General features: G+C 42.4%; 1 long non-coding RNA gene across 1 annotated transcript; it reads left to right on the top strand.

The window, feature by feature from the left end:
* The first annotated feature begins 2,466 nt into the window (after positions 1 to 2,466).
* Positions 2,467 to 10,141, top strand: LOC311247648. Its single transcript, XR_014620866.1, has 3 exons — positions 2,467 to 2,486; positions 2,815 to 2,872; positions 9,873 to 10,141. It is a non-coding gene; the product is annotated as an uncharacterized lncRNA (long non-coding RNA).
* Positions 10,142 to 18,995: the final 8,854 nt, after the last annotated feature.

The raw sequence follows: 18,995 nt of genomic DNA, 5'->3' as shown, positions 1-18,995 counted from the left end.
GACGATTTCAAACTGGAAATGGTAACTATACAGATGAGGTACTCAAAAAACTGAGCGCCCTCCAACCGAACAAGGCCACTGGCCATGACAACATCCCCTCCAAATTCCTCAGAGACTCAGCAGCCGCCATCACCCCAGTCATCACACACATAATAAACCTCTCCATAAAACAGGGACACGTCCCCAAGGACTTCAAAATTGCGAGAGTAACACCCCTGCACAAAAAGGGCAGCAAATTAGACCCAGGCAACTACCGCCCTGTTTCTATCCTTACATCCATCTCGAAAGTCATGGAAAAAATAGTATACGAACAGGTCGAAAAGTACCTCGCGGATAAAAATCTAATCTACGAATTCCAATCTGGCTTCAGAACATCCCACTCCACTGACACATGCCTTCTCTATTTGAACGACCACATCAAGCAAGAGGTGGACGCGGGCAAATACTGCGGCATGGTCATGCTGGACCTACAAAAGGCCTTCGACACTGTCAATCACACCATTCTGATTGACAAGCTAAAAGCAATTGGTTTTGATAGTCTATCAGTGAGCTGGATGCAATCCTACCTGGAGGGGAGAGAGCAGATGGTGGAGGTAAACGGTACCCTACCCCCCCCCCCCCCTCACAGTAAGCTGTGGTGTTCCACAAGGAAGCATACTAGGTCTGCTACTGTTCCTAATTTATGCAAATGACATGTCGTCAGCTTGTGACTGCAACTTGTTCCTTTTTGCGGACGACTCAGCCCTGCTGGTCTCTGACAAGAACAAGTTACAGGTTGAAAAAACCCTCAGCTCAGAACTAGGCAAAATCTGCATATGGCTTGCCGACAACAAACTATCATTACACATGGGCAAAACAGAGTCCATTCTCTTCGGTTCAAATAACAAACTCAGCAAGACCGACGGCTTCTCAGTTACAGTGAAAATGGATTGAAAATGGGGGACCCTGATGTAAACAAGACGAAAGTCTTTCTCTGGTCTGCATCCCCTTAACAATTGTGTGTATTGAGCTGTACTGTATTGTACCCATTCTGCAATCTGTTAATAAAGTAATAATCAGAGTAGGGGTTAGAGAGGGGAGAATGGAAGGTGAGGATCAGGGGTTTAGAAAAGGGCATTTGTCAGTAGAGGAAGTACAGGAGGAGAAAGAGAGGGTGTGGGGGGAGAAGTTGGAGATAGTGGCATTTGTGACAAGAGTAGTGAATACAATAGTGATGGTTAGCAGTAGGACAGAGAGGTTAAAGTTAGTAGTTGAAGCAGCAGTACTAGACATGGGTATGAAGGGGTTGACAATGGGGCAAGTATCAAGGGAGTTAGGGAAGTTAGGGAAGAAGGTTGTTGTGAGTGATCAAGTAAGAGAGTTAGGGAAGGTGGTGGTGAGTGTTCAAAAAGGCCAGAGTCAGCCCGCAGGAGGCAATGAATGACTCATAGATTAGGTTTGGATAGGGTGGTGATGTTAGGGATGGGGTTTTTGTTTTGTGTGTTATGGGGTTGAATGGATTGTATGCAATCCTATACCTGGAGGGGAGAGAACAGATGGTAGAGGTAAACGGTACTCTACCCCCCCCCCCTCACAGTGAGCTGTGGTGTTCCACAAGGAAGCATACTAGGACCGCTACTCTTCCTAATTTATGCAAATGACATGTCGTCAGCCTGTGACTGCAACTTGTTCCTGTTTGCGGACGACTCAGCCCTGCTGGTCTCTGACAAGAACAAGTTGCAGGTTGAAAAAACCCTCAGCACGGAACTAGGCAAAATCCGTAAATGCCCAAAACCCCCACTACCTCCTAATAGACAGTCTCCTCCCCACCGCATGTATATATTCCCTCCCCGCCGTATGTATTTCTCTCCCACCCACCCACCCCCTCCTAATGTACAGTCCCCTCCCCATCATATATACTCTGTCAGGATCTAGGGGTAACAGTACTGTATATTTGAATACCGTTTATGTCACAAATGTATCAATACTAAATACCTATATGTCCCTATGCCATAAATGTCATGTATGTTGTGTATGTCATAAATGTCTATATGAATTGAAAATGGGGGACCCTGATGGAAACAAGACAAACGTCTTTCTCTGGTCTGCATCCCCTTAACAATTGTGTATTGAGCTGTACTGTACTGTACCCATTCTGCAATCTGTTAATAAAATGTTCAATCAATCAATCAAAGTTTGTAGTCACTTGAACTGTGAATTCTAAAAGACAGACACTTCTAAAAGCACCCCTCCCCCAAAGACTAATGAATTGCGTCACCTCCCCCTCCCCTAAATCCCATTTGTCCAATCACATTCTATCACCGCTCAACTGTATGCAGCTTAACAATTGTCTGTCTATCGTCATATTTTTGGCCACAAGTGGCGCTGTTGCGAGTTTGTGGTGGCGCTGTTACAACATTTAGGAAATAGGAGCAGAGAAGAAGATCCCGATTTACAGAGCTAAGATCAACAAGTTAACGTTAGCACCGCGGTTTGAAACTTTGAAGGTGAGTGTGTAAACTAGTCAATACGATCTTAAACATGTCACAACAGCAGTCATAGTGTATATTTTCAACAATACGTTTGTTTACCAATAGGTTAAAGTGTTTTTGAGTTCGTGTTGGCTTGGCACTGTTTCAACATTTCGATTTAGGTGACTCGACTCAGTCTCGTGTTTTCTGCTACAGCTACAGCTTATCTATCATAATAACGTTACATGTATGGGAGTTTGCAAAGTTTAAATTGTATTAGCTGTTACATTAATACATTGTGTCCTCCTATCTATCTATCTCAAATCTCACTGTCTATCTGCTATGCTTTTATCTTTTACTCAAGTTTATTTGAAATCGAAGACACTCTGACGTCACGAGACCGCCGCCATCTTGGTATGAGGGTAACAAACTGATTTCTACCATCAAATGTGTAAACTGTTAATATGTACCTCAGTTGCGTGTGGGTCAATGAACACACTTGGGTTTATCAAACCGTGGGTTTAGTCTAGATGGAAATAGGGGTCCACGCGCACCCCCCGGAAATGTTTATGCCACCTGATTTTTCTTAATCCTTAAAGTGTCTACTTTCAGAGTCTGCCAGGTGCCAAGCTGAAATAATGTCCGAAAGGCTCAATTTTTAACCCTTTATTGCACCTAACACAAAACCGAAACATTAAAATTTGATGTAGCAAGACTCAAGAGGCATAATCTAGTAAACAACATACAGAGACAAATGAATGCATTTTCCCATACAATTCTGACCCTAGGAATTCAATGGAATGGTTATTTTTTTGACATTTTACAACATTTTGACTGTATTTCTGGACAAAAACAGCAAACAAATGCAAGAAATGCGTGTCTAACCAACTACATTTTTATTTTTCAAACGCATAGTGAATATTTGTTGACAATCAGTTTTTTTTTCAATCCTCCAACTGTTTATTTGGAAATTATATTGGGTACCAAGCTCAAATAATGTCCCAAAGGCTAGTTTTAACCCTTTATAGCACCTAACCCAAAAATCTAAAAATGAAAATATAATGTAGAAGAGTCATAACTTTTGAAGTAGACAACCAATACATTTACCTTTTCATGTCACTACCAACTTGCTGACCTAAACTACTCATCCTCATCGTCACTGAAGAGATCTTCTAATTCAATTTCTTCCATCTCCAGCTCTTCATCCTCATGCTCGTACTCTCCATCCACTTTACCCACAGACAAAGTTATTGTTGGCGTAATCGGTCACCTTGTCAAGGGCTGCATGCTCTTCTGACTCTGCTCTCTGAGCCAGTACCTCAACAAGAGAAGGAGGGAGGATGGGTCCAATTGCCCAGACCGGTTCCAACACCTCCTCTTCTCCTGTCTTCTCCCAGCCCATGCCTGGATCATGTGGTTTTGGGCTCTTGATTATTGCCTTGTCTGCTCTCTTATAGAAGGCTCGCTGGACATGTGGAATGAGACGGACCTTGGCAGGCGTTCCAGGTCTACTTTTGACTTGGAGTCCAGGACTTTGTCAGCGCCGACCATCTTTCTCATCATTTTCACCCGTACTGTGTCAACTGATGTCATCCGTTCTTGGCCATACATAATGCATGTGAAGCTCTCCATCTCCTCTTGAAGCTCATCAGTGACCATCCAGTCTGCACCAAGCTGCCTGAAAGCTTTGTGGAGTTTACGAGTCTTTTCCAGCTTCTTCAGGGGATTCACCTTGCATTTGCCTTTAAAAGCGCTGATACAGTCCTCCCCAGTAAAGTCGTAGAATCCCAGCAGTGTGCTACAGTAGTCGGGGCCCAGTAATTCCTCAGCAGCAGGGGTAAAGTTGGCATTCTTGGGGAATTTGGGGCCAACTCTTTTGAATGCCAGCTCTGGCAGCGTCTCGGGAGGCGTGATCTTAAGGCTTCTCATCTTGGATGACCTGTCATAGAGAGGAAGGGTCCTTTTCTTGGTGCTCACATGGCTCTCCTTCACTTCTTGAATCATGATTCCCCCGGCGCTGTTTACCACATTTGAACCATGAACGTTGGTGGTGATTCTGTTCAGGTTGTCCCACTCGCTGTGAAAAACAGTGTTTCCCTCGCCAGTGGTGATTTCAGGGGTCATGTTGGTGGACATCTCATCAAAAGCATTGGCCATGGCTGTCTCAAGTTCCATACTGAAGTCGTATGTCTCCGAGTGTCCTAGTCGTGAAAGGATGGTTGTGAGCTGTAAAGAATAAGATAAACAAATGTTTTTTTGTATCAATATCAAATACCTGTATGAAGCATAGTTGAGCAATGACAATGTAGGACCTCATAAGCAATAAGTTAGTTGATCACTCACCTGTTTGCTTCGATAGAGGTGCCGAAGTGTGGCACACAGGAGGATGTGCTTTTGGAGTTTCACTTCACTTGCTGTTAGTTGCTGCTCGACACTAGGGCTGCACGATTTTGGGAAATAATCTAATTGCGATTTTTCGGACAGATATTGCGATTGCGATTATAATTTTTTTTAAGCAGCCCCACAGAGGTTTATTGTAAAATGCGGCTTGCATCTGGCCTACGCGGTGGGTCTGTTCGGGACACAGAGTCTGAACATTTTTCTTTTTACCTGGGAATCGATACCGGTACGGTACCCAACGGTACCTTTTTTTCCCTGTACTTTACTCTCCCTCTCTGAAGTAAACTTCACAACACACAATCTAAAACCCCTTACCTCCCTCTCCCAAACTGTTCCTACAACAATTTTTTTTATGTTGCATGATCATGTATATTTTGTATTATAATTTTTTTTGTGTTTAAATATCAACATTATCTGGCAATCCTCAGTAAATACTATCAAATGAGATATGAGACACGTGCACACACACAGAAAAGGAGAATTGCTTAAATTATTTTAGAATACTTCAGCTAATGAAGTTAAATGTTTATTATCAACTATCCAGTTCGTTTTTATAGTGCAACGTTTTTCTACATTAATTGAACCAGTAGAGAGAGATGCCCCCCCCCCCCCCCCCCACCCTTTCCTTACTCGGCTCAGATGTTTTCTCTGACTTGAGCAGGGTTAGCTAGGAACAGCTTTCTCAAGCTTCGCACCTTGGGCATGGAATGGGCTACAGGACCATTATCCACTTACACCCCAGTCTCTCTTGGTGAATTTAAATCTGTATTACATAACTTCCTACAAGAAGAATGTTGCTGCTTTCTGTAGTCGGGTCCCAACTGCAAAATTACTGTATTACCCTGTATTATACACTTTTACTATCATGTAGACTATTCTGCTTTGTTTTTGTGTTTACATGTGATGTATTGTATATTGTATACATGCACATTTATTATGTTCTTGTGTGATGTATCGCACATTTTTATTGCTGTGTGATGTATTGCAAATGTTATTGCTGTCATCTTGGCCAGGTCTCCCTTGCAAAGGAGATCTTGTCTCTCAATGGGACTTCCTGGTTAAAATCTTATTTATTTAATTTTTTTTTAATTGCAGGCGATTTGATAATTGCATCATTACAAATTGCGATTTCGATAAAAAATCGATTAATCGTGCAGCCCTACTCGACACACATCTTGTGTAATCGAATAGACCAGCCTCTGCGTCTTCTCACACTTTTCTTCATCAAGTGTCCCAGTCACCACTGAGCTCAGAAATGGTACAAGATGCTCTGGGAGCAGTTCATCCATTTTCACAGCATCCAGCTTGTGTGCAGTTGGGGGCCATGGTAGCTCCTTTGACTCTTTGAATGCCTTTATAATGTGAGAATTGAGGGTGAGTGCTGCTTCTTGTAGTTAATCAGATGTTCCAAGTTTGTACGCACATTTAACTGCTTCATCTACAGTAATGCTTGAGCTGTATATAAGGTTCAACTCTAGAATATTCACTATGTGCTTTAAAAAATGAAAAGGTAGTTGGTCATACACACGTTTGGTCATTTCTTGCTGTTTTTGTCCAGAAATACAGTCAAAATGTTGTCAAATGTCAACAATAACCATCCCCTTGAATTCCTAGGATCAAAATTGTGTGGGAAAATGTATTTTCGCTCTGTAAGTCGTCTACCTCAAAAGTTATGCCTCTTCTACATTATATTTTCATTTTAAAAAATTTGGGTTAGGTGCTATAAAGGGTTCAAACTAGCCTTTGAGACATTATTTCAGCTTGGTACCCAATATAATCTCAAAATAAACACTTGGAGGATTGAAAAAAAAAATTATTGTCACCAAATATTCACTCTATGCGTATTGTATTGTATTTTTTGTCCAGAAATACAGTCAAAATGTTGTCATGTCAAAAATAACCATCCCATTGAATTCCTACGGTCAGAATTGTATGGACAAATGTATTAATTTGTCTCCATGTTGTTTACTTCAAAGGTTATGCCTCTTGCTACATCACATTTTAATGTTTCGGTTTTGGGTTAGGTGCAATAAAGGGTTAAAAATGGAGCCTTTCGGACATTATTTCAGCTTGGCACCTGGCAGATTCTGAAAGTAGACACTTTAATGATTAAGAAAAATCAGGTGGCATAAAAAGTTCCGGGGGGTGCGCGTGGACCCCTATTTCCATCTAGACTAGTTTATTTAACATCTAGTTGTGACGTGACGACAAGAGCAGGTTCACAGTAGCGAGGCAGTTTGTAAGCAGTAGTACTACAGGTACGGTGGCTCGTAGTAGACGATAGTCAAACTGGATAATCATTTAGCCAATGATCTACAAAATGCATGCGTTGAGCTCCGTTTTTATTACATGGAATTATAAACAAAAGGTCAAGAGCAATGTGTTTGGTTAGCAGACATGTCCAAAAAAGGAGTAGAGGGAAGCTAAGCTTATTGATCCCTACCCCCTTACATTTATGTTTGTTCTTCCATTAATTTGACTAGATATAACATAATTTAGTATAGGGCTGGGCGATATGGAAAAAAATCATATCGCGATAACGATATGATAATTTTATTTTATTTCTCGATATCGATAATTATCGAATTGTTATAAGTATAAAAAAAAAAAAAACTTTTTTTTTTTTTTTTAACAACAGATGTTTGTTTATTTTGCAGAAATTCTTTGTCATTGCCGCCATCTTCAGTGTTACATCCCCTCACACTCCAGTTCTCAGGCTGCAGCTGGTTTAAAAGCTAAAGTAAACCGGCTTCTCTGCTGGCTGTGGCTCCAGAGGAGTTGAACTGTTCTGGCTCTGCTAGTTTATTTTCGATCTTTTGGCGCTTTTTTGGTGGACAAACCACCGCACTGTGACTCGTGACTGGAGTCTAGTTCTGCTAGCACACATAGCCTACTGTGTACAGATGGTTTCAAAATGTATTTTAAATTAGAAAGCAAACAAAATAAATGGACAAGAGAGAAATAAATCTGAATTTGGTCAGTATTGTCATTTGGACAAGCAAAGCCATTACTTTAAGTTGCAGGCAAGAAAGACAAGTCTGTCCACTGTCTCTGGTTTTAAAACTGCCCTGTTGCAGGTAAAAAAGGAAAAAAAAGATTTTTCGATTTTATTTTATTTTGATATTCGATATCGATTATTAAAATATATCGCGATATTTATCGTTATATCGCCCAGCCCTAATTTAGTATATTACAATATAGAATATACTTTTACTTATACCGGTATTTAAAAGAGAAAAATCAAATAAAATTGATTCACTTGACAGCAGTGAATATAGTACAGCACTACATAACACAATATAACATAACTTTGTTTATCCTCATTACTCATTTCTGTATTTCTCTAATGTGTGTTTTTTTTAGCTGCTTTTTAAATTGTGCTACATGTTTACTCAGTTTGATGTATTCAGGTAAATTATTCCACAACTTCACTCCACACACCGATATGCACATGCTTTTCAGCGTAGTGTGTACCATTTGTTGTTTAAGATTCCCTCTCCCTCTTAAGTTATATTCTCCTTCCCTGTCTCTGAACCATTTTTGAATGTTGCCTGGGATTAGTTTGTATCTGGCTTTGTATACAATGAGGGCAGTTTTTAAATCCACTAGATCCATACATTTCAATGCTTGTAGCTTTATAAATAAGTTATTAGTGTGTTCATAATATCCTACATTGTTGATTATTCTTATTGCTTTTTTTGCATGGTGCATATTGGCTGTAGAGTGCTTTTGTAGGTATTACCCCACACCTCCGCACAGTAGCTCATATAGTCATATACCATAGGAAGAGTGTACAGTACAGTGTATACAGTGTTTTTTGGTTTAGAATGTGCCTTATCTTGCATAAAACACCAACACTCCGTGCCAATTTAGTCCTGACATATTTGATATGAGGTTTCCAGTTGAGTTTGTTCACAGTATCCATAATTTCATTTTTATCCGTTTTTCTCAAGAAGATGGTACTTGTGTTTCGTTATATAAAATAATTAGAAACACCTCCCCCTTGTGGCGGGGTTATCTCCTCTGCCAGTTTACATTAACAAAGAATCTGTTGAATCTTTCTGCCACCTCATTTTTCTTACTTACTGACTTTCCCTCATCTATAAATTAATCTGGAAAGCCAGAACTGTTGATTTATTTCTTAGAATTGAGTTTCGAACCTGTCCATCTCACAACTGATGTCTCTACAGGTGTGTGTGCGTGTCGTGGTGGCTTGGGGCGCAGCGACACGAGAAGGCCTGAGCTCAGTGTTTTGGGCACATGTAGTGATGCAAGATATATCGGCCGCTGATATAATATCGGCCGATATGGCCGTTTCTTTACACATCAGTATCGGTCCGATATCAAGATTGGGCCGATATAAAAAATTATTATTATTTTTTTTACATGTTTTGGCCTTAAAGGGGAGATGAAGCGTTAAACAATATGAGCCTAGTTTGTTTGTTGTGTACCTTGGGTAAGACATGGTCCTATAATCAAATGTGAAATCCTGCTTATTTGTCTGAAAACTCGTATTCAATTTAATATTTAATATATTTATTATTGTTGTGAGAGTAAGAATGCTTAAGTGCCTGTAGTAAACTGTGCCGTACTGTGTTTAAGCCAGAGCAGCAGACGGAGGACCTGTTGGTTCTGACCGAGTCCTGGTTCTGCCTGCTGTCCCACCAGCCCATAGACATGTTCCGGGGAAATCAGCACACAGCCTGAGCTGCACTGTGGGGCGATGAGCATATTCACTGAGTACTGAGCACAATGTTGCCACTGTCTCCTCCATAGACATATATAAAGACTAGATGACTCACTGGCCAAGTTAGTAGACAACATTGTCCTAATAAATTAAATGAGTCATATAAATCTTCAATCGCAGCAGGGACCTCAACAGGGGCCGCACCATTGTGCAGGGCTGGGGGTTTTCAGCACATTTTATTATCATAAAATGTGTTTCTTGATATGAAAATGTGCTTCTTGATATGAAAAGTATCTGACTGATGCACCTAAATTATGTATTTCTGTTTGTCTCAGGTGATGTGATTACTCAACAGTTTGGGGACTTTCTGTCTGTTGAAGCAAGAGATAACGGCTTCCTCGCCTACGGGAAGGCTGGGTCCTGGTCCTGGCCCAGCTCATCACAAAATCCAACACCCTCAGGAAGCGCCAGAGAAAAGATGGTGGAACTAAAAATGGTTGAAGCAGAATTGGAGAAGAGGGCCATAGAACTGCGATACATGCCCCCCACATGACATTATATACATTGGAGAGTATATACATTTGAGGGGGAAGAAACTGTACATTGGAGGAGGTGGGGGTTGAGTAGGTGGGGCGGGGGGGGGGGGGGGGGGTAACTGTTCATTGGAGGGGGTTGGGTTATAGTCCAGTCATTATAGGCCAGAATTAGGCTAAACCTAGGACAAATTGCAACATTAGCAAACTCAACTGATTTTGTATCCTCAATATGTCTTTAGTGAGAGAAAAAAAGTCCCAAGGAATCCCATCATGGGAAATGTGTTTTTTTTCAATGTTTTGTTACCCCTATAGTCCAGTCATTATAGGCCAGAATTAGGCTAAACCTAGGACAAATTGCAACATTAGCAAACTCCCTCAATATGTCTTTAGTGAGAGAAAAAAAGTCCCAAGGAATCCCATCATGGGAAATGTGTTTTTTTTCAATGTACTTGATTGCTGGCAGGATCACTGACGACACTGTCTTTCAGTGATTGTGACGCGTTCAAATTTTGAGGTAGCTCAAAAGTAAAGATACCATTTGATTCTAGACAACCTCGGGTTTCCAATGAGACCAACCATGTCATGTTACCTCATTGGAAAGGGGGCTACATACCTAATTATTCAAAGTTAAGATGATTTTTTTTGGGGAGGGAAATGGTCCCTTGGCCTTCTACCTCAATATATGTTAATGAAATGGGTTACATGGGTACCTACAAGCCTCCCCTATACAGACATACCAAATTTATGTTAAGCCCATGTAGTTTTGTGCAAGAATCATGTAGTGTTTTGCATGCTGTACAAATATGTAGTTTCCGCCTATTATAAAAACCCCCATCTCCATGGACCTATCCCCACGGACATAAACCCTTGAGCCCCATCCTCGTGGACTGAGCTCCACAGAGCCTATCTACTAATATTCCAAGAAGAAAAAAATTTCTTTATCAAATGTTTTGATTAGTTCTAGCGTGTATGCTAATTGGTGCATATCAAATAAGATAATGTGTGATTTGCATGAGTAAACAGAATAATTCAATGAAGTTGTGATTGACTTTTTTTCTTGTCTTTGTGTGTGTAATCAGCTTGTGAGTTTTTATAGTGATATCTAAAAGTAAAATTTTCACCACTGTTATAATCGATATGAACATATATAGGTCGTTTTCAAAACTTTCCCATGATGGGATTCCTTGGGAGTTTTTTTCCCTCACTAAGGACATAATGAGGATACAAAATCAGTTGAGTTTGCTACTGTTGCAATTTGTCCTAGGTTTTTTCATATAATGACTGGACTATTAGGACATTTACAGAGGCCAGTTTCGAATTGCCGCCTCCAGTAGGTTCTCCTTGAGAGTGGTTTTGAAAGTGGGTAGTGATTCACATTCCTTTACAGCTGTGGGTAGGGCGTTCCACATTGATGTGGCATAATGTTTGTTTGTTATGTTTTAATAAACATCTTTGGACCATGTGTAAATTTTTTATTCAAATACAAAAGTCTGGTGCAAATTTCGCTTGAATACGCTCATTGGAAATACATTTACTGAACAAAATGTTGATGTGTTCAATAATTATTTCCCCCACTGTACACTGCTATCATACATAGTTATATGGGTTATATGCAGGTGTATAAGTAGGTATATAGAATTATTATGGTTATATATGCTGTAAATATAAATTAATACTCTTGATTCCAGTTCTGCTTGTGGAGCAGACCTCAATCACACTAATCTGTAAATTCAACTAAATTTATTTATTTAATAAACATTTATATGTAAACATGCCAGATTGTAGCTATAAACTCATTTCCATCTACAAACTTTAACACACTTGGGTGGTTACTGTATAAAGTAGTAAGTCACTGGATGGTAACCTGGTTACTGTATTATTAAAAACGGTAAGTCACTATGGTGAATATTAGGGATGTCCGATATTATCGGCCGATATCGGCAGTAAAATGTGATATCGGAAAATATCGGTATCGGTAAATTTTTTTTTTTTTTTTTTTACATTTATTTAACCTTTATTTACCCAGGCAAGCAAGTAAGAACCAATTCTTATTTGATTTATTGTCAAAAGTATGCATGTTGGTTTAATTCAACAACAAGAGATATGTAATGTTAATTTTAACTTTTTTAATTATCATATTTTGCACAGATAATGCTTACATTTAGAAAGCCTTTTGAATGCATCCAGTGAAATTATTAATTACCTGAAATTATTCCGTTTTTTGGGGGGAAACCCTGCATATATCGGTATCGGTTGATATCGGTATCGAAATTAAGAGTTGGACAATATCGGAATATCGGTATCGGTAAAAAAGCCAATATCGAGCATCCCTAGTGAATATAAAACGTTAAGTGGATGGTTACTGTATAAACGGTTTCCATCTAGTCCCTTTGCAGGTTGATGTGAACACAAAACATGCAAAGAACATGCAATACAAAGATAATAAACGTACATACTAATTGTGTAGTAGTTAGTTATTATTGTATTAATATTCTACAGTATCGGCAGATCGCTGCCATCTCAAATGAATCTTCTGTACATCCCTGCAAGAAAGCCATTGAGAATATATATAGTGTGTTATTTAATTTCTTTAATCCATATGTGTTGTCTGGAAGCACTTTGCCGTATTCTATTATAATATTTTTTTTGTTTGTGTTGTATGTTACATACGTCTGGTGGCAATCAATTTCCCCATTTGGTGATTAATAAAGTATATTCTCTCAAATCATTTTCAATTCTCCGTTTTCTATCAACAAATCTCGCATATCCTTGTCAGACAGATTGCCATACATTCTAACAACTTCAGCCATTTCTCTACTATACTACTGTAACGTTGAATCTTGAGACGCAACTATATTTGAACGGAACTGCAAACTTGAACCACGGCCGCTGTCCGCCCCGCCCCCAGACTTCAGAATGACCCAATCAAATGCGCTCTGTCATTGAAATGCAAATACCAGCATCTGCGTCATGTACCACGCCCCTAGACGTCCGCCCCCAGACGTTGCTACTCATCCCAGCTAGTTCATTCGCAGGTTGCGAATGAACTAGCTGGGTACCCAACTAGTTCATTCGCAGGTTGCGAATGAACTAGCTGGGTACCCAACTAGCTCATTCGCAAAATGATCCTTGCGAATGAACTAGCTGGGTACCCAGCTAGCTAGGTCATCTTTGCGAATGAACTAGTTGGGTACCCAGCTAGTTCATTCGCAAAATGATCCTTGCGAATGAACTCTAGCTAGGTCATCTTTGCGAATGAACTAGTTGGGTACCCAGCTAGTTCATTCGCAAAATTATCCTTGCGAATGAACTAGCTGGGTACCCAGCTAGCTAGGTCATCTTTGCGAATGAACTAGTTGGGTACCCAGCTAGTTCATTCGCAAAATGATCCTTGCGAATGAACTAGCTGGGTACCCAGCTAGCTAGGTCATCTTTGCGAATGAACTAGTTGGGTACCCAGCTAGTTCATTCGCAAAATGGTCCTTGCGAATGAGCTAGCTGGGTACCCAGCTAGCTAATGTGTCAGCTAGCTGGGTACCCAGCTAGCTCATTCGCAAGGACCATTTTGCGAATGAGCTAGCTACTAGCTGAGGCAAAATTTGGTGTAAAGCCTATGGGACAAAGCCGGCTAGTTAACTAGCTAAGACACGTGCTACCTAGCTAGCTGGGTACCCAGCTAGCTGACACATTTGCAACCTAGGTAGTGAGCTAGCTCATTCGCAAATGTGTCTTTGCGAATGAGCTAGCTAGGTACCCAGCTAGCTAGGTCATCTTTGCGAATGAGCTAGTTGGGTACCCAACTAGCTCATTCGCAAAATGATCCTTGCGAATGAACTAGCTGGTCATCTTTGCGAATGAACTAGTTGGGTACCCAACTAGCTCATTCGCAAAATGATCCTTGCGAATGAACTAGCTGGGTACCCAGCTAGCTAGGTCATCTTTGCGAATGAACTAGTTGGGTACCCAGCTAGTTCATTCGCAAAATGATCCTTGCGAATGAACTAGCTAGGTACCCAGCTAGTTCATTCGCAAAGACACATTAGCTAGCTGGGTACCCAGCTAGCTAGGTCATCTTTGCGAATGAGCTAGTTGGGTACCCAGCTAGTTCATTCGCAACCTGCGAATGAACTAGTTGGGTACCCAGCTAGTTCATTCGCAACCTGCGAATGAACTAGCTGAGATGAGTAGCAACGTCTGGGGGCGGACGTCTAGGGGCGTGGTACATGACGCAGATGCTGGTATTTGCATTTCAATGACTTGATTGATTGATTGATTGATTGATTGATTGATTGATTGATTGATTGATTGATTGAAAAGTTTATTAACAGATTGCAGAATGGGTACAGTACAGTACAGCTCAATACATACAATTGTTAAGGGGATGCAGACCAGAGAAAGACTTTCGTCTTGTTTACATCAGGGTCCCCCATTTTCAATTCATCATAACATCATAACATCATAATAACATAACATCATAACATTCATTTAACGTTATGCAGTGTTTGTGAATGTTAAATGTGGGGAATGTTTGTGCTGCTGTGACACATTAAGCCTTGGCTCACCCTTGAGTTACCATATTGTGCTTCCTTTATGTTAATAAATATCATTTTTGTTTACAAACCTGGTCATTTCTGTCAACCAATGAGCTGACAGAACCACCCTCCACCCCCAAACACCCTCTGCTCCGCCCCAAAACAGCCCTCCGTTCCACCCCCAAACACCCTCCGCCCCCAAACACCATCAGCTAGCTGGTTAACCAACTAGCTCATTCCCAAAATGGTCCTTGCGAATGAGCTAGCTAGCTACCCAGCTAGTTGATTCGCAAGGACAACCTAGCTAGCTGGGTACCCAGCTAGCTCATTCGCAAAGACATATCTGCAACCTAGGTAGTGAGCTAGCTCATTCGCGAATGTGTCTTTGTGAATGAACTAGCTGGGTACCCAGCTAGCTAGGTCATCTTTGCGAATGAGCTAGTTGGGTACCCAGCTAGTTCATTCGCAAAATTGTCCTTGTGAATGAGCTAGCTAGGTACCCAGCTAGCTAGAAAATGGGAATAAATGTTAAAACGGCTTGCCATAGTAGTAGTAGTAGTAGTAGTAGTAGTAGCAGTAGCAGCAGTAGCAGTAGTAGTAGTAGTAGTAGTAGTAGTAGTAGTAGTAGTAGTAGTAGTAGTAGCAGTAGTAGCAGTAGTAGTAGTAGTAGTAGTAGTAGTAGTAGTAGTAGTAGTAGTAGTAGTAGTAGAGACTACAGACCATAGCACCGGACATCCTCCCATTCCTAACTGCAACCATCAACTCCTCACTCAACTCTGGGGTGGTCCCCACCTCCCTAAAACAAGCCAGAGTCACGCCCCTCATAAAAAAACCAACCCTGAACCCCACCGTCATAGCCAACTATCGCCCTGTCTCTCTTCTCTCCTTCCTTTCTAAAACACTTGAACGTGCTGTATCCAACCAACTTACTGCTTATCTCTTACAGAATGACCTCCTAGACCCCAATCAGTCTGGCTTCCGGACTGGCCACTCCACAGAAACGGCCCTCATTGCGGTCACAGAGGCACTTCACTTAGCAAAAGCGAAAGGCCTCTCCTCTGTCCTGATTCTCCTAGATCTATCTGCAGCCTTCGACACAGTCAACCATCAGATCCTCCTCGCGGCCCTCGCAGGAATGGGAGTGGCTGGATCTGCGCTGACATGGCTGACATCATACCTCAATGACCGCTCCTACCAAGTGTCATGGAGAGGGACTCTGTCGGCCACCCGCCCCCTCCGGACGGGTGTCCCCCAGGGCTCGGTCCTAGGACCCCTTCTCTTCTCCCTCTACACTAAATCACTGGGTAACATTATCACGTCTCATGGCTTCTCATATCATTGTTATGCCGATGATACTCAACTCTTCCTCTCCTTCCCTCCCTCAGATATCCACGTCTCTGAGCGGATCTCGGCCTGTCTGTCCGACATCTCCGCCTGGATGACGACCAACCACCTCAAACTGAACCTAAGCAAAACAGAATTGCTCCACCTGCCGGCCAAATCCTCCCCCCTGACCGACCTCTCCATCACAGTCGAGAATGCAGCTGTGACCGCGTCGCCGACCGCCAAGAACCTTGGTGTTGTCCTCAACGACCAGTTGAACTTCTCTGCTCACATCGCAGCGACAACCAGAACCTGCAGATTCCTCCTGAGCAACGTCAGAAGGATACGCCCCTTCCTGACAAAAGAAGCCACCCAACTCCTCGTCCAATCAACAGTCATCTCCCGCCTCGACTACTGCAACGCACTGCTAGCTGGCCTCCCGGCCACTGCCACCAAGCCTCTTCAACTCATTCAAAATGCAGCGGCCCGCCTGATCTCAAACCTACCGAAGTCGGCCCATGTCACCCCACTTCTTAGGGACCTGCACTGGCTCCCCATTGCTGCACGTATCCGCTTCAAGGCCCTCGACCTAGCATACCGTGCGGCAAAGGGAACCGCTCCCGCCTACCTCCGGTCAATGGTCTCTAACTACACACCCTCAAGACCCCTACGCTCTGCATCTTCTGGCCGCCTCAGATCTACTCCTATCCAAGCTCCCGGAGGGTCATCAAAGAGAAGCCGCCTATTCTCAGTCCTTGCCCCACAATGGTGGAATGAACTACCCATCCCAGTTAGGACAGCCGAATCCCGTCCAATCTTTCGCCGTCGACTAAAGACTCACTTCTTCAACCATTATCTGAAATGATAAAAAAAAAAAAAAAAAAAAAAATCTAACCCCGACTAACCTTAATGTCATGCACTTGTCCTAATAAACTAACCTACACTGTAACACGCAACACTTTGATGAACATTGTTACTCAGCTGATAGAGTTATACCCTTCTTGCTGTCTTGTCGCACAGAACTTGTAAGTCGCTTTGGATAAAAGCGTCAGCTAAATGACTAAATGTAGTAGTAGTGTAACTGAGGGGTACAATTCCCTGACTGTATTGATAAGTATGGTATCATTAAACCACTACCGCTTTATGTACTTTAACTACTGGCCACACAGTACATGATATAGATATGATGAACACTTTCCCACCTGATGAAACCAAGTCCACACAAATGTATCCGTCGAATCTTTAATATATAGCAAAGGGTATATACAACGTTTACGTAATGACATTTATGATTTGAATGCACTTGTAAGGCAAATGAGTATTCGTAGGCAAATCAACATTGAATGTCCAATCTCTGGTTACGCAGGAAGCAAGTATACAACCTGGTTATTTAGGGAACTATAGCGATGGTACTTAATGATTATAGCTGGATACACTAAAGGGGGTCCCGCTGGTTGTAAGTCAGTAGGGGGGGGGGGGGGTTAGGAGAGCCGCTGGCGATATCCCATCTGGCCAACGATTTCTTGGGAGAATTCAGAGTGCTGAACACGGTGCCCACAGAACCTTGGTCCACAGATGAATACAGTTGGGCCCTCTTGTAGACGGTAGCTGCCGGTCCACAACGAAGAGACGTGAGGCGACCTCACTCGGGTTAGAGCGCCGTCTCACCTGGACTCCTCTCGGGGGTAGTTCCAACACTTACCAGTGTTGGCTGTTATCCATGGCATAATCAAAGCACCCAAAGCAAGTAGATAATCCAAGCCGTGTAGGGCTCGCTGTCGTCGGGGTAAGGTAATCCAATGTGCAGGTCCACTCGTCCTTGCCCAGAACTCCTCGGATGAAAGCACCACACGTGGTCTGCCCAGCCTGGTTAAGACTCTAGATAACGCGAGGAAAACGATGGGGGTACTGCTCACTTTATAACTCTAACCGAACGATGCACCATACATAATAGACTATTATTAACTTAATAGAAATACGTCCCACTCGACGGTATAGTGCCAAACTATGACAATTCAACTATTAATACACACGATGTCTCAATGTCATTCTGAGGCCAAGTTGACCATACTGCACCACACGTGTATCGTGGGTGAGGCTTAACGTCTTGCCACTAGGTTGGAGGGTAAAGAACTAAGGGCTAAGGGAAGTTCTACTTTACTTGCGCCATATATATATGCGCTGTGAACAAATAGTACCATTCGTATTTCGGCAGACGTATTCCTACGCGGAACCGGGGCTAGTAACGACATGTTCGTCGGCACGATTGAACTTGAACCAAGGGGCTTGGCTGCTGGCGCCAAGTTCTTGTCCAATGAGAGAATGAAACTATTATGGGCTGTTAGTAGACCAAAGGGATATTCAGTGTATATGTACAAGGAATATACAAGGGATATCAAACGATATACAAATACTATTAAATATATATCCATAAATAAATATATATATTCGGTTTAATCTGATCCTTCACAACAGCCGCCCCCTAATTAGTCCCACCTAATTAGCTAAGCAGAGACAGATTGACCGCACTGTCTACCACTCAAGGTCCGCTGTAAGGGTCAGTCAACTCACAAAGTCATGGGGTCATGGTCGTCATCGATAGTGTCTGGGAGTCTGGGCAGTTCTATTAGCCTCGCCACGGGTCGTGTGTAAGTTCGCCCTTGGACGAGCACCTCAGCTGCTCGGACCTTGCCATCGGCACCGGTGATCACTTTGCTTACGCGGCCAGCCGGCCACATAGCTCTGGGTAGTGACTGGTCGATAATCATGACGACTGTTCCTTCTGTCAAATTGTCTCTCTCTTTTACCCACTTCTGGCGGGCCTGTAGAGACGGTAGGTAGTGGAGTAGAAAGCTATTCCAAAACTTGTCAGCTAGTACTTGACTGTACCTCCACATTCTTCGGCCGTTCGCTTCTTCAGGCCTGTGCATTGTCTGGGGTAGCGCGGGGTCCAGCCACACCATCAAGAGTGTGTTGGGGGTGACTGGGTCGACATCTGCTATATCACTGGAGACGTAGCCGAGGGGCTTGGAGTTCAATACTCCCTCGATCTCCGTGAGGACTGTCA

Source organism: Notolepis coatsorum (assembly GCF_963971535.1).
Source record: "Notolepis coatsorum genome assembly, contig: SCAFFOLD_616, whole genome shotgun sequence".
NCBI lineage: Eukaryota > Metazoa > Chordata > Actinopteri > Aulopiformes > Paralepididae > Notolepis > Notolepis coatsorum.
This window is presented reverse-complemented; position numbering and strand designations above follow the sequence as displayed.